This window comes from Leucopleurus acutus (genome assembly GCF_964270905.1).
Source record: "Leucopleurus acutus genome assembly, chromosome: 18".
NCBI lineage: Eukaryota > Metazoa > Chordata > Mammalia > Artiodactyla > Delphinidae > Leucopleurus > Leucopleurus acutus.
This window is the reverse complement of record NC_139160.1, coordinates 40,172,235-40,189,250: the sequence shown is the minus strand read 5'-3', so window position 1 is coordinate 40,189,250 and position 17,016 is coordinate 40,172,235. Positions and strand designations below refer to the sequence as shown.

The following is a 17,016-nucleotide window of genomic DNA, read 5'->3' as shown; positions in this document are numbered from 1 at the left end:
TTTTCTGCACTCCCACTAAATAAAAGGCTCAATGATTTGCTACTTGTGTGAGAAATGTCAGAAAGCCCACTTCTCTTTCCCACTAGTCCTCAGGTCACAATCCATCCATTTGCTGCTGTGTTACCATGACATCATCCTTTATCATGCTTTTTTCAAGGACACAGAAACAGAATGAAAATAGATCAAAAACATATAAATATTTTTCTCAAAGATGTTTATTATTATATGTAAACACAGGGTGAAATACATGTAAAAGCAGAGCTTCCAAACACAGATAAAAAATAAATCAAGAGCCTTCAATTTTAGCATTCCAGCTACTGAAGATGTTTGATTTATTCTCTATCTAAATAAAATACACTCCCCTAAATATTTGAGAGACATACTATAATTTTTTAACTGAACACAGCATTTTAATTAAAATATATGTAGTGAAGACAGTATGTACTTATAAAAAGTACAAATATAAGGAGATGATTTTGCTAAACACTTTATTTTTACTTTTAGTATCACTTTTAAAGTTTTAATACTTTCTTATAAAGGATATGGTTCCTACCTCTTAGAGGAAAAAAAATAAGAAGGAGGGTTTCTGGGACAAAGAACATTTACTGGTTGTGTGTCATTTAGAAACCATAAATAGCAAATAAGCAGAAAGCTACCCAAAAGTCAGATTTCACTAAAGGAAACACTCGGTATTTTTTACTATATACTCTTGGGTCCACAAAGAACCTCTTACAAGTAACACTTGCCAAAACCAATTTATTCAGAAAACTGAAGCTCCCAAGGAAACATTTGGTCATCAACAGATTACGCTGACTCTAATATGTTTAGGGAAAGCCTGGGGACAGCAGCATGAGCATTGGCTAAAGCCACTGAGAGCAGATCTTGAGATATTTCACAGTGGTAGGTGTTTATAATTCTCAGTTAAGTATCTAAAGATTAAAAGGAATACATAATTTTTTAGAATTTTTGATGTAAAAATTGTGACTTAGATTACCTTAAGGTGTATCATATTTGCAAAAGTTGTTGAAAACTAATGAATAAAAAATAGCTAAATATTTTTAAGGAAAAATCATCCAATACATATCATTTTTTTATCTAAATGGCATAATTCTTGGTATTATTTTTTAAATTTAAGATCTATAATCCTGTATAATAACTTCAGGGAAACTTAACAGGCATTTAATCTAACTTTATATCTGATTAGGAATCTCTTCTACAATATTTCTTATATTAAGTCATACAAACTTTTACTTCAAACTTCTGGTAAAAGATAGCTAAATTATTTTAGAACCTGCTACTTCTTTTTATTAATTTGAAATCTGCCTTGCTGACTCACTATAATTATTTTCTCTGGATTTATATATAGACTAAGTTTCTTACTAAAAATTTTATAGTTTTAAATAATTGATATAACTTTATAATCTGGCCCCCAATTCTTCTCTTTTCAAATGAAATATCAATTACCCTTCTCATGGCACACTGATTTCAGTTACTTCATAATTCTCTCCAGCTCCCCTTAACATTTCTCTAGTTTGTACATTTTACTCTTAAAGTGTTCTTCTAAAAAGGAACATAGCAGAATGCAGTAGAAATGTTACTAGTTTTGCTCTAAAATTAATAGCTGAGTGTTTCTCAACATACTGTTCTAGAAGGTTGTGTTCCACAAGTGATTTTTGGATGTGTTTCAGGGAAAAGTGTTCTATTATTAAATACACATGGGATGTACTGCATTCACAGGCTTCTATAAAACAGAACTTATAAAAAACTATTAATTACTTAGGGGTATCTAAGTAATCAAAGTCATAGAAACAATAGGTAGAATAGTGGTTACCAGGGACTGTGGGGGGAGGGGGGAAAAAGGTTGTTTAATGTGTATAGAGTTTCAATTTGCAAGATGAAAAAATAGTGATCTGTTTCACTACAGTATGAATATACTTAGCACTACTGAACAGTACACTTAAAAATGGTAAAGACAGTAAATTTTGTATCATGTGTTTTTTACCATAATAAAAATAAAATATTCTATAGCACAATGTGACTTACAAATCTTCATATATATAGTTTGAATCATTGCCCAAACAAATTTGATCATATTTATTATTTTGTTTTCTTTGGTGTTTTATTTTGAGGTACATATATTTATACCTTAGAGCAATATAACATGCAAGATATTTTGATGAAATATTTCTGGGTCTTTATTGAAAATTAAGATTGTAAGACGTTAAATGTATCTTTGTGAGAGTCAAATTCCTGTCTTTCTAACTTATCATTCCTTCATGGAAAGATGATTTTTAACTTAGTCCTTTACTTAAGAACCCATTTTGGTTTGTGCTATCAGGAAAATATGAAAACCTGCTTACTATAACTTCCTCCAAATATTTAGTAATACACATTTAATAGTATCTAGATAAAAGGAGAATTCTGTGCATCTTGCTCAAGACTTTTTCCTTGATGGCTTTTATTTTCTAAAAGAACATTATGTTGTTTCCCTTTTTCAAAAAGATACTTAAATCCACTTTCATTCACACTATATTAGTCCATATATACTAACAGGTTATAAGAATGACTATGTCAAATGCAGTGTTAAAGTCACAGCATGTCATATTCAGACCATCTTTTGCTTTATCTATTGGCCAATTATAAAATAAATATGATTCACTTTGCTGGTTTTCTTAATAATCACAATTAAATCCAAAATTGTCCAAATCTTATTGTCCATATCTTTGTAAATTCTTTAAAAGCTAATAAACAATTCCAGAATTCTTATTATAATATTTGTAAATAAAATCTCAATTTATTGGGGAGAAAAATTATAAAAAACCAAAAATAGAAACAAATGAATAGAAAATAAATGAATATATCCAATTGAATATCACAAAATAAGATTGACCTATTCAATAAATTTAATTCTACATAAAGCCATAGCACTAGTATGGCATAGCACTAGCACTTTTATATTGTCAATATGTGGTCAAAGTTTGTAATATCCCTGATACAGAAACATTTAAATTTACAATGTTATTACAAACCTTCTTATATCTCAGGCATCACCTGACTCAAAATATGATTTAAATATATATTAACACAGTAAGATTAAAACTATTACACAGAGCCTATTTATTCAGAAGATATTATTGTGAAGTTTTATTTTTAATGTAAATGTTTTACCATTTATTTCACCTGCATAAATAATGAATTTACATTGTCTTTTTAGACATAAGTCCACAGAACCCACCTTGTACTTAAACAGACTTATGAAAACAAGGAAGTATATAATATCAATTCATGTTCTTTCAAAAAAGGTATTAAAATGTGTAATGGGGTCTTTTTTATGCATACAATCTTATACTTTTTGCTTTTTGTGTATTGGAATAAAAATTAAATTTTATATTTGCCTTTTAATAGAGTTTTTAAAAAGTCTGTCAGAATCCATTACTATGGTGTTTTATTTTCTTGTACAAAGTTTTCCTTCTATAGTTCTTCCCTGGAATATTTGCAGCTTCTTCAATTTTGTTTTGGTTATTTCTAATTTTAGTAAAAGGGAAAAAATCTCTATCTATAGGGAAGATTGCATCTATCCTAATGAAAAATGTTTTTACCCTCATTATATTAGCATCCAGTCTGAACTGGGAAAATTGTAAACTTAGGCTGATTTCTGATTATGGCTGCTAGTCATTAAGTGTTGTGTTTACTCTTACCAACATCAACAAAGAGAGGACAATCACAATAAGTAAATAAGACTGTTTCACAAACTTGTGGTCCATTCAATTTATGAGACATGGAAACAGATATGTGAAAAGTGGAGAATTGTTGTTTTGCAAATGTCCGTTTAAAAATGGACCCAACTTGTGCAGGCAGGTGAATGTGGAAAACACTGTTACAAAACAGCAACACAATCTCCCTCTTTCGCTGATAAAAATTTGAAATGGAATAGTATAAAACATTCAATTTCATTATATTTTCTGTAAATATTAATTATATATTCAGAATCATTCAATTTGGTAGGAAGTAATAAATTTGTAACATAATTATTAATCACTTTGACTTATAAGGGACAAGTTTTTCAGCTGTTGTGCTCTGCTGGTAGAGCTGATATAGTTTCCCTCTTGCTGTTCACCTATAATGGCAGCAATTTAATACACCAGGCTCCTCCCACCTCCACCCACCAATGCTTAACATTATTCCTCAGTTTTCCTTAGTTACCTTTATTAAACAAGGCTGGATTTCTTTTCCATTTTTGCTCCACATGTTTGAAGCATTGCTGACCTTCACTTCTACTACACAAGATACCTATAAAATTAATCAATCTGTCAATCCATAAATATTCATTAAATAATTGTTCTGTTTTTAGAACTTTGCTAAAGATATAATTTAAAGGACCCTGCTTTATCAATAATCATTAAGAATAATCATTATGTAAAAGACACAGCTGAAACCATTAGGTGTCATTTCAGGGGCTCCTAGGAGCCAGGTCCTTTATGTCTCAGCACAGAAAGAATTCAGCTAGAGGCAAAGTGATAGATAAGAAGTGATTTATTAAAATAGGATACTTGTGAGGCTTATAAGCAGGCAGGCAAACATTGCACTGCCCCAAATACTTAGTGGGTTACATTTTTATAATCAAAGGAAGAGAGGGGATGGGGAGAAGACCTTCTTTGTCTTTCTTGAGTAGACATCATGCTTTCATCATCAGTTCCTCCTCCAGGTTGGGTTTTTTGTCCCTACATGGTAAGGCTGGGACTGTCATGGCACTTTGGAAAAATTATTTCAGGTCTCAGTGCAATGAGGGTCTTTCACTTTGAAATGTCACCTTTCCATAAATGATTGTTTTTATATGTGCACAGAGCATGCCCTGGAGGTCATTAACTTGATGACACCACTGGGCATGTTGTAGATCTTATTCTCCACTATTATTTTACTGTTTTTAGTGGATTGTGCAAAGAGCATGTCCTAGGGGTCAAAGAGCATGTTTTGGCGGTCATTAACTTCCTGAGCTCACTGAGCAGGATGTAGGTCTCATGCCACCATTGTTTTATTGTTTTGGGCCATGTCTCGTGCTTCTGTTGCATGATTTTGTTGTTAATCAAGTTGGCTTGATTTTGTTGTTAAGCAAGCCAATCTGACCTTGATGCTAAGTGACTTGTTCTGCTTTATGAGTCAAGCAAGCCTATGTTGTTTCAGGATTTTCCCATTAATTTCTCGAGTGATCATTAATCTTAGTGTGGTCTCCCAAACTGCCTAAAATTCCTTCTCTATCTACAATCCCCTAATGGGGTTTCTAAGCTGACTATTTGATTATCCTACTCAATCCCTATCACAGCTAAGCACCTTTTGTTACCAGTGGGCATGTCCCAAACATAACTGAGAAAATCACTGTTATTTGCATTTTTTGAGATCCTTATTGAAAAAAAGTCTAATTTTTTCTTTACCTAACAACTAAATTCAAATGAATATTTGTAGCAAGACAGAGTAGAAGTGATTAATTGTTTAATTGAATACGGTGAAATCAGAGTATAAATCAGAATTAAATGCAGGTAGCTTCTGTTTTATATATATATATATATATATATATATATATATATATATATATACTATTAATAATTAAGCATAGAACATGGCAAGGAAAATGCCAATTCCTTAAGGTCTGAACTCATAAATTGGCCTGGTGTCACCAATGGTTTATTCTACTGTTTACAAGGTCCAGATTCAAGGGGCAGGAGCATAGACCTCATTCTCCATGAGCTGGGCATGAAAAAAAAAAAGTCCATGTTTTAAAACTTCCACTTTAATTTTGTCATCAACAAATATCTCTTGACCACCACATTAAACTCAAATATAGTACTGACTATCCTTTATCATCAAATATATTATAAAAGATACTGCTGAGACACTCTCCAATCAAATAGGGATAGATCCCCAATAATCAGGTAGGTGACACATGATTTTTCTTGCTTAGCCATATACTTTGTCAGTGGATGAATGCTAACCCAAAATAAATTAATCAGATTATCTTCTAGAAATTTGGGATTGGGTCTGAGAGACAGTCAATGATCTTTGAAAATGGATTGATTTCAGATTATGTAAACTCAGGGACTTTGCAGAAACTATTTCAGGCTATGTGCACACAGAAAAAGTGAGATTGACTTAAAAAGAAAGAAAGCAATGAATCAAATAGGATCTAAGAAAGAAAGAGTAAATAAGAAAGAACTTTCCAAATACTTGATTGCTTATCATTCTATTTCATGAATAATTTATGCATTAATTCATATTTACTTAATTTTTCCCCTGGGCCCTGGCCCTGGATATACCATGGTAAACAAACAAGACAATGTCCCTGCCTCCAGGGAATCTGCATGACAATGAGGGAGATAGTAAACAAACAGCAAGATGAATATATAAACAAGCATGATACTTTCTGATTGAGACAAGCCTTTGGGTTGAAGGTTGTTTTTTTAGATAAGGTGTTTGGGAGTGGCCATTAATTTCATGATTAGCAATATATTCTACATGATGTCCGTCTTACCAATCATAATTTTTACTATAACTTCTTGCTAAAATTGGGCATAACTTTATGAAATGCAGATCAGAAGTAATTACACTGATTCAATTATAATTTTCAAACAAAAGGCTGATAAGATTAAAATGACACTTATTCCCAAAGATCTCATACTACATATGACATAGGAATGTAATTTTTCTTTTTCTCTTTATTTCATTAAAAAGATACTGTAATAAGGAAGAACAAATCTGACTCCATATTGGATTTGTTTCTCTTACTTTAACCTTTGTATTCCATTGCTTTTGCTATTAGTTAAGAATATTGCCTATAGCCTAAAATATACAGGATAGTGCATTCTCAAGGCTCTGACCTTTAAAGGTAAAACACTTTTTCATTAATATGGAGATAAAAAGTTGCAGAACAGAGAATAACATTTGTCTTATTGGAGGATTACAGGAACATCATAACATGACCTACATGGACAGCTGCAAGAAAAAAGGATTCTGATACCAAGAAGTTTGCAACAACCAACCATAACCTCTTCTTTTTACTATAAAAGAAGCCTGAATTCTAACTCAGGTAAGATGGTTCTTTGGGACAATCGTTCACTTTCATCTTGGTTTGCTGGCTTTCCAAATAAACTCACTATTCCTTGCCCCAATAACTTGTCTCCAGATTTATTCATCTGTCCTGTGATGAGCAGTACCAGCTTGGACTCAGTAACAATACTGTCAAAACAAAAAATGTGTTTTTAAGAGCTAGGGTGTGCAGATCATAGGCCATCTGTGTTTGCTGATTGGCTTTACCCAAAGGAAAAGCAAACTGTCTAGTAAATTCATGACAGTTTCATGACTTCAACTAGTTTCACAATTTGTGGAAAGTTGTCTGTATTTGGGCTCCTACACTTCCACAAAAATTGAGAGAAAAGAGTGCTGTCTTCCTTGATGGTTATATTTCAAAGGGATGGCTTCCAGGTCCTTGAAAAAGACAACCCTGCCTTGTAAAATGTGCAAGAAGCTTTTAAAAATATTTACATCTCAAAGGGAAAAGAAAGAATTTGCAATTTTCTAAAGTAAATTCTAGAAGCAGAGGGAGGTCAGAGGTCTTGGGGTTTATGTCCTGTAAATTCTGTAAGGGTGGAGGCTAGGAGTGAGTTCAGAGGCTTAGAGATAGGAATAAGCTTGTCTAAAGCTTGATCAAGGGGAAGGAAATGTTAAGGCTACTTTGGTGAATACTGTATTATAAAATGAGAATGGTTAGGGCTTCATGAATGGAATAGATAGATCAATAGGTAGATATTAGAGTATTAGGGATATTTATAATAGATATTATACATACATAATATTTTATATACAGTACAAATAGTATCTGTGTAATCTAATATACATATATGAGTATAGTTGAGTACACATGGATATACATATATAAGATTAAAATGAGACTTTAGGGAATTCCCTGGCAGTCCAGTGGTTAGGATTGTGCTCTTTCACTGCTGTGGGCCCAGATTCAATCCCTAGGAATTAAAATTCCACAAGCTGCACTGGGCGGCCAGAAAAAAAAAAATGGGGCTTTAATCCCAAAGATCCACTAGTATATATGATATAGGAATATAACTTTATATTTATTTATTTATTTATAATACTAATCAAGGCCTCACTTTTGAAGTATTCACATGATTTATCAGTTCTTAAGTATTTTAAAGAGCTTAATTATCTTCATACTCACCACAATCTTACAAAATAAATTTTACTACACTCATTTTAAATAGAGAAAACTGGTTAAAAAGTGGTTAATGTAATACCCAAAGATATATAGCAAAGAAATGATAGAAATAGATTTTCATAACAGAATTATTTTACTCTGAAGTAGATAAACATAAATAGGCATCACAAAAATAAAGTTTACTCACATTAAATTTAGGAGAAGAACAAATTTAGATATTTGAAAATAAAAATCTAAAAATTACATATATTTGAAAAATATATAATTCATTTTAAAAACAGCTGATAGAGATTTATTACAATACATATATAACTTATAATGTGGATTTGGTTTGCTGACTAAATCTAGATCCAAGTGTCTTAGGAATGAGGAGTCCATGCTCCTCTAAGAGATATGAATGAAACAATGTTATCTGCCATATCAGTAAACAAAGGATACTGCAGACATCAAAACACTACAGCCACCCTGGACCATGAGCCCTGAGGGAACTCAGGATGGAGACAAATGGGCTGCCTGTTGCCAAGCCCTCAGCCAATGCTGCTGCCTGAAAATATTCACCCTGAGGGGATTCAGGATGGAGAAAAGCAGGATGCTGGGCCTAGATAGTTAAGGTGCACATCAAAGGAATGATTTCAATTGAGCCCACACCAAGAAAAGTGCTAAATCCATTAACTTGAGATATCTGGTTTTCTTTAATTAACAGTAATCTTTTGAAGTTCTGACTACCTGTCGTTGTTGCAAAAACTCCTATATATCTTGGCTCTTCCTCTTACCTCTTCGGAGCAGTCTCTCAGAGCTATCTGAGAGTCCTGTGTACTGAGCTTAAGCCTCAGATTGTCCACCAAACAAAATATAATTCTCAACTTTTAGGTTGTGCATTTTTTCAGTCTACAGGAAAGTTAATCTATGTTAAAGGAAAAATAAATTACAAGAAAACCTTCATTTATAAAGCTGCTTAAATAAAAAAAGTAAAAATAAAAACTTTTTAAAAAGTTTTTTTATAAAATTTCTTAAGTAAAAACTAGTGAATAGCTAAAAAACACTAAAATTTGAAAGGATTATCATGTAGTTATCTGCTGTAATTTTTCTTTGCTTTCATTTCATTAACTGAAGCTCTTCTACCCCATTAGAGAATCACTGATGGCAGTGTTCAAACTGAAAACTCTCCATGTGAAAAGAAGACAAGAAAAACTGGATATAATTTAACAAAATTTTATCGTTTTGAAAAATAATTTAAAATAGTATAGATCAACTATTTAATGCAACCAAAAAAAATCAGTTTTATATAGAAGCATTAATAAATGACTCATTTACTTATCCAGAATGTTGCCGCTTACTGCATCACTTGAAAATATTATTAAAACATAATGAACTGAATCAGTATTGTTTTTCAGCTTTATAATTCACAGTGCTGAGAATATGCATTATTTTATTATTATTATAACTAATAATTACTATTTATTGAATATATCTTCTATAGAGTAGTCACACTGCTAAGTGCTTCATACACATAACTTTATTTAATCCTTACAATAACTATTAAAGATTTCCATAGGAGAAACTGGTTCTCTGAAAATGGTAACAAAAGTAATGTGGTAAACTGGAATTTACAAGAAGGTCTAATTTTAAAATACATATTATATTTGGGACAATTCTAATAAGTTGTAAGTCCTTAAAAAAATCACACAACAACAAAACAAAACAAAACATATTGTGGAATGGTTATCATTAATTAATACAAATTAAGATTGAATATCTGAGTGTAATGAATATCAGATCATTCACCATTACCTTTGGATATTGTAGCCCTTTTAATATTGTGGTACATATATTGACCAAATACATTACCACCTATGTGAAAATTTTTGTCCCTGTTATTGCTGTATGACAAATTACCCCCAAATTTAGCATATTCAAATAATCATTTTATTTTGCTCCAGGTTTCATGAATGGCTCAAATGGCTCAATTCTAGCTTGAGGACATTTACATCGTTGCAGTCAGAGATGTTGACTGGGACAGCAGACATCTGAAATGGCTCCCCCACTTGGCTGGGGCAGCTAAGAGCTCTTTTGGGGCTGTGACTCTGCGTGCCAAACTTTGGCTTCCCCAGCCTGAGGATCTCAAGGTGTTCCGACTTCATACATAATAGCTGCTTCCACCAGAGTAGGCATTCCAAGAGCATGTTGGGAAGTCACAGATTTCAAGTTCTGCTGCTTTCTACTGGTTACAAACAAGTCAGTAAATTCAATAAGAAGGGACATAAACATGATCTCGTAATGGGCATTATGCCAAGGAATTTGTAAATATGTTTTACAACTTCCACTATTATGTTAAGTGTATAGTATTTTAACTACTGTAAATGATTTTTTCTTATATTTCATCTTAATGTTTCACTATTTGAATGTATTATATGCTTGTCTGCTAACATTTGAAAACTACTTGAAAGAATAATCAATTTTTTAAAGGCATCTAAAGTGCCTAATCCAAAGATAACTACTATGTTCTTCTTTTATGTTTCTTTCTAGTCTTACTAAGAGCAGAAAGAACTCTAAGATTGAATTATATAAAATATTAATTACTGTGTTTCTCATTTAATGAGCATGCTGCTCAACTCATCTTTTGGTCTTAATGGCCTGCAGGTATTAAAGTATGTCAGGTCCCCTCAGCACCCCAAGTCAGGCTACATGGAACTGGTTCCTCAGGCATTCCTCAAAAAGCCAAAACACTGGACACATGCTCCACTCTTTTCTTTCTCCCTCCTGGGAGCGGCCTCTGAGCTGTCTCAACCTTCCTCTGCTGTAGTGCAGGTGCTCTGCAGCAGCAGCATGTGACCAGCTCTCTTTTGTTCTCAGTGGTCCCCAGGCATCTAGGGTATGGTGGGCCAATCAGTGTGCTGAGATGTGAGAGACAGAAACCAGTCCTTTAGGCAGCACCCTCTATCAAAAGTCAGCCTTGAACTTTGCCCAATGTTCTCTTTTCCTCCCCAGAAAGCAGCTTGATCCTCTTGATCATATCACACTGTCCCAGAGGGAGGGAATATGGTGAGAGTGTACACAGATTTTCCTGCCAGTGTAGGTGGCTTCAAACTCACCAGGGGTGCAGGAACCTTTTAACTGGAATCTAGATTGCTCACAAAGGAAATTGGTCTACATATTGTGGAATTGGTGCCCTCATGGTAGAAAGGAGGGTCTGTGGTTTCCTTTTCCACCATCTTGCTGACATCATCTCTTGTCCTTCACATTTTTAATTAACTATTCAAAATGTTTTTATTATTTTTTTGAATTTTTATTCATTTCTAATATTGACCTGTGTAACACAGTTGGTTTTAATTTGGGTGTATTTATATTATAATGCATATATTTATACACAAACTCATTTACTCAATAGCTCTTCTTTATTGATCAATAATTCTTTATTTCATGTAATTCTTGAATATGATATGAACTATTATAGTGTTTTCAAGTCAGTTTCATCATTTGATCTTATGCTAGTACCCCACATTTCAAATTATTTTGTGGAGATATAATACATTTAATATTTGGCAGAGATAGTGCTAATCCTGTCTTACTTATTTTCCATTGTATTTTCTAATTTATCTACATTTCTAGGGGAACAGACCTGAGATAACCTAATACTCACCCCTGTATTCTCTTTACATTTTTCACCTGATCTCAATGGTACTAACTCATAGACACAAAGCCTTCTCTGATTAGTATAGCTTTAGCTTATCTGAATTTGAAGTTATCTGTGTGAATCAGCCAAGAATTCTTCTTACTTCTTTCCCAGTTAGATTATCTCTATTGAAGCAGAATATTTTCATTCATGGACAATTTTTCTTTAACTAGATTTCTTTTCTTTTCTTTTTTTTTTTTTTAAGGGACAGATAAAAATTTTATTCTTCCATACTAGGATTAAGTTACAAGACAGAGAGACAGAGGGTGGTGAGAGGTTGGCATACACAGCACCATTTACGTTGAGGGCTTCAGGAGGCAGATCATCACTCCTACCACAGTACCATGGCCTTCATCCTCCTCCTCCTCCCCCCTCCTGAAGTGTCCCTTGCAGTCAGCAGGCCCCTGCCCCCCACTCACCAGCACTCGCGTGCTACAGGGCTTCTTCCCCCAGTACAGAGCCCAGTACACAGCCCACTATGTCTGGAAACATCTGTCTTTACATTCATCTGTCCACTGGGCCCTCACACAGCTCCTGCGTGGTAGCTGGGATAGCCTCCCACTGGATAAGTGAGGGGCCTGAGGTACAGAATGGTGAAGTGACCTGCCTGTAGACTGACAGGGGGTCATGGCTGGGCCTAGAGCTCAGACAGGATTTCTGGGCCTGTTTCTCTACAGCCTCCCCTTATTATGGCTTCCCTCCTCTTCACAAGATTTGGCCTGTTTACTTTTTTTTTTTTTTTTTTTTTGTGGTACGTGGGCCTCTCACTGTTGTGGCCTCTCCCGTTGCGGAGCACAGACTCTGGACGTGCAGGCTCAGCGGCCATGACTCACCGGCCTAGCCGCTCTGTGGCATGTGGGATCCTCCTGGACCGGGGCACGAACCCGTGTCCCCTGCATCGGCAGGCGGACTCTCAACCACTGCGCCACCGGGGAAGCCCCTGTTTACTTTTTAAAGATTTTTCCCTTTAGTTTTATTCCCAGTCTTAAAGTTGCTCTTGCCCATTAGATCTGCACGTTACTACTTCCAAAGTTCACCTTGACTTCTGCTCTTTAGCACTTCTCTTATCTCAAATAAATCCCTGCCTGTGTACTTTGCTACCATTAATAGATAAATATAGTACAGGCCTAACTCGTTCAAGTCCTTTCCTGTTTTTCTGGAAAGTCTACCTATCTACAGTAGCATTATCCAGTTGTAACTGACATGGACCTCTCCACGTAAGGTCCTAAAACAACTGAGAAAAAAAAAAATATATATATATATATATCTCCACTTCCGTGCCTTAAGCATATGCTCCTTTAAAGAAAGGAATCTGTGTCTGGGTGTGGTGCTTATAGAAGTTCACGAGTACATTCATAAATATTAATAACGTAGAACGCTTCCTTAAAACACAATTGTTACCAGTAATTCACATACATTAATACACTGCTGTGACTGAAAATATTGCAATCAGAATTTCATTTTGCCTTTTGTTATGCTATTCATCTAATTTTTTAGAACTGGAAGGTACAAGAAAAGTCATCTAGTACGAACCTCTCATTTTAGAGATAAAGAAACTGAGGCACAAAAAGGGCAAGTGATTTGCTCAATGTAACGAACTATGGCAGCATTAGAATCTGGGGGTTCTGACTAGACTCCAGTGTGTTCTACCTCATGCTGCTTCAACATAATTGCCCATTCATCAGAGAAGCTTGCCATCTATTCCTGCTTCCAGTATGTTCCCACTGTGATTTGGACCATTTCTCCAGCATTGGTGTTTCCAGCATTTAGGTAAGCAATCAAGCTGGCAAAATATAAAATAAAACCTCTCCCAACATGCCTGCACATTTTTTCAGCCTCTTGATTAGAGGAAAGCTTTTTAAATTCCAAGTCTCCTTTTTGTACTTTCTGAAAGTACTAAATAACCACTAAGAGCTTTAAGTTACGTTAACGATGGCTGGTAAATGGCTTCCCTTCTAGAGTAATTTGGAAGCATGGCTCAACACCATCATACCTCCTCTAGGAAGTGTATGTGTTTTGGAGGGAAAAGGGAATGGATTTGTGGAGGGTTGGTGCTTACAAAGAGTTACCTATTGCAGGTAACTTATCCTTATCCACACCTCCCAACTGTTCCTAAAGCTGTTTTATTCCATCATATGCCATTAACGAGGTGAACTTCTGTCTATATCTTGTAAGAAAAAGTGACTTTGGAAAATTCCCTAGAAGAAAAGTTTTCTAGGGCTTGCCTTCTGTAACATACTAGACAGAAAAAAGGCTAACAGAGAAAAACAAAATTAGCTAAAAGCATTTGGGAAACTTATATAATCCAAATTGTTTCCACGATGTCCAAATGGTAAACCAAAGCTAAAGATATATAATTATGCATAATCAAGGAACCTAAAAAATATGGAATGCAAAGAATTTACTAACATGTAATATTTTATAAGACAGCCAATTTATTATATCAAAGATTAACATGAACCAAAACACACGACTATGGCTCCCTGTCAGTTCTGAATTATATCCATAGTGTTAAGAGACTAAGGACTAGTAAAATGGAGGGGAATATGGTTTGACTATTGAGTGTTTGCTAGTGGGCATGTCACAGACAAAGCAGTGAAAATATAAGAGATAAATGTACTAATACATGTTGTGTCTATATTAGCCTAATGAGCTAAAGAGAGATTTAAAGAAATGAAGATTGTAAACTCCAGGAAGCAGTCAAGTTAAACTAGTAGATTCAAGCAATGAGGTCTTGGTATACAACCTTAATTCTATATCTTGTTAGCTCACCCTATATCTTGTGCCTCACCCTAGCCTGATCTCGGCCAGGGTCATATGCTTTAATAACTTCCATGTGTATAGTGCTTTTAAACTTTTAAATCCTTTCACATCTATTTAAGCCATCTGATCCTCGCAACAACCCTGTGAGGTAGGCAGGTTGCCTCCTTTTAACAGCCGAGGAAACTGGTGTTAAGAGGTAAACTAAATTGTCGCACATCAGTGATGAAGCCAGGGTTAACTAGCTCTCTGGACTTGGCTACTTCCATTGCACCAGGCCACCACTCATGTTTCTGAAAGGCCTTTCAACTAGTGGAGAATCTTGGGAGAAGCAAGTATATTCCTACCCGTCTGCACCTTAATGGTCTATCCACTGTTTTTTTTTTCTGAAGACACAAGAAAGGAGCCAGGGTACCAGAAGGCAGCTGTTGGACCCGGACCTCAGAAGGACCTCAGAAGGACCCCTGCCAGAGAAGGAAATACAGCCTTGTGTGATCAACTAACTTTTGGTGTTTGAAATGAACCTCTGAAGAAACTTTTCAAGCCCTATCTGAAAAGCACCAGTTGCCTCTTCTACCGCTGTGGCCGAGTGTCTAACCACGACCTGCACAGCTCATTGGCAGGGTCCTGCTGAGCACTGGCCTCCTCGCCAATGGCAATCAGCCGGTCCAATTTTTCTTCCTCCCACTTTGAAAGTTCTCGTGCCAATCTCCTGTTTTCTGCCAACTTGGCTGCAATAGTCCTGGCCACTGACCACCTTCTTCACCTTGCCCACCTGGGAGGGGGCTCACTGGTCAAAGACCCACCCCCACCAGAAACAAAAGGAACTCTGGAGGAGGAGACTGGAGGCCGCCATGCCGAGGCCACCCCGGGAATGTTTCGGCCGGAGCTTGTGTAGGGGCTGGGCTCACCAGACACTCCCAGTCTGGTCATGGGGCTGCTCTGACAGGGAGCAGCTGCACCACTGAAAAGGTGGTGGGAGCTACTTTAGCTGGGATTCCTTGAGAGCACCCTGCACCCAAGGATTCATCCCAGGAGTCCTCAAGGTCACTGGTTTCTCTCATCTGGTCACTGATCCTCAGTTGACAATCCTCATCTGATTCCTTAACTGTTTTCAAGATAGGCTGATGATTTGCTGCCTGAGTCCTTTTTGGTCCCAGAATGCTGGTTCCCTCTTCCCCTGGGATGGCAGAGGCCGCCAAGTTCTGATCACAGTGCTGGGCCCAAGCAGCCTCCTCCATTAAGTTTTCTGTGTCAGTCACTATCTGATTTCCGAGAAGGTGATCCAACGTATCTATAAAAGGGACAGTGTGGTGGATCACCCATACTTGTGGCGTGGGCCACATAGACCTTTAAATATAATGCCTTCAGGACTTTGGACTTGGAGCGGCACTGATGCTCAGTGCAGCAGAAGCCTTCCTGCTGCATCTGCTTAGACACAGCCTGGTAGACGTCTGCATTGTGATGTATGGTCTGGAGGCACTGAATATACTGTGCCTTGCCTAGTATGGAGAGAAGCGTCTGTGTCTCCTGTCTGGACCACCGGATGCCCGCACTGCTATTGGAAGTGGCCATAGCGGACTGTGAAGGAAGGCTAGCTGGAGGAGGCTCCTGGCAGCAAGGTGCTGATCTGAAGTTGTGGGGAGGCTCTGTGTGCTCTGGTCTATCTCCAGGAGCCAGATGATTCTTCCCTCTCAAGGCTAATTGCTGAGAAGCCAGGTCCAAGGACTGCATTTCTGGCTTCTGCCAAGGATCTGCTTTACTTTCATTGCTGTATTTGAAATATTCCTTATTCTACTTTGTTTTGCTGCCAATCCAACAACCTCTTCATTTTCTGAGTAAGCAAAAACAGCTGGAGTAACTCTGTCACCTGCATCATTGGCAACCACATCAGCCCGGCCACCCTTATAGATGGCTGCACAGGCTGTTGTGCAGCCTAGGTGAACCCCGATGGCCGCCATGAGGTGGCAGAGATGGCGGTAGCAGTAATGAGTGGCCCCTGCACCACAACAGCGCCCGGCCCTAGATTTATTAATACTATATTTTGGAGAATAGTCCTTGGAATTTCTAGTATGTGATAGATTATTTTGCGCTTGCTTACTAATGATTTATTTTCTTTTCCTCTTTGTTTGTATAGATATATGAAGTGTTTAGGATTAAAAAAAATATTTTTGAGTAAGTGTGAAAAATGATTAGATTTTGAAGCATGGAGCAGTTGAAATAAATGCAAGTAAGATAATAACCTCTTTTCTCAAACAAATCATACTACATTGGGTCCTGACAGTACAAAGAAACAAACTATTATTGGTGGGTAGCATTAAACATACCAATTCTGTATAAAAAGCTAATCTTAAATAGTAAT

The 17,016-nt window shown here is 36.1% G+C and overlaps 1 pseudogene across 1 annotated transcript; it reads right to left on the bottom strand.

Moving 5' to 3' along the window:
* Positions 1–15,153: 15,153 nt before the first annotated feature.
* On the bottom strand, positions 15,154–16,388 carry LOC309974551 (myb/SANT-like DNA-binding domain-containing protein 7; annotated as a pseudogene). Its single transcript has one exon. The product of its transcript is annotated as a myb/SANT-like DNA-binding domain-containing protein 7 (transcript).
* Positions 16,389–17,016: the final 628 nt, after the last annotated feature.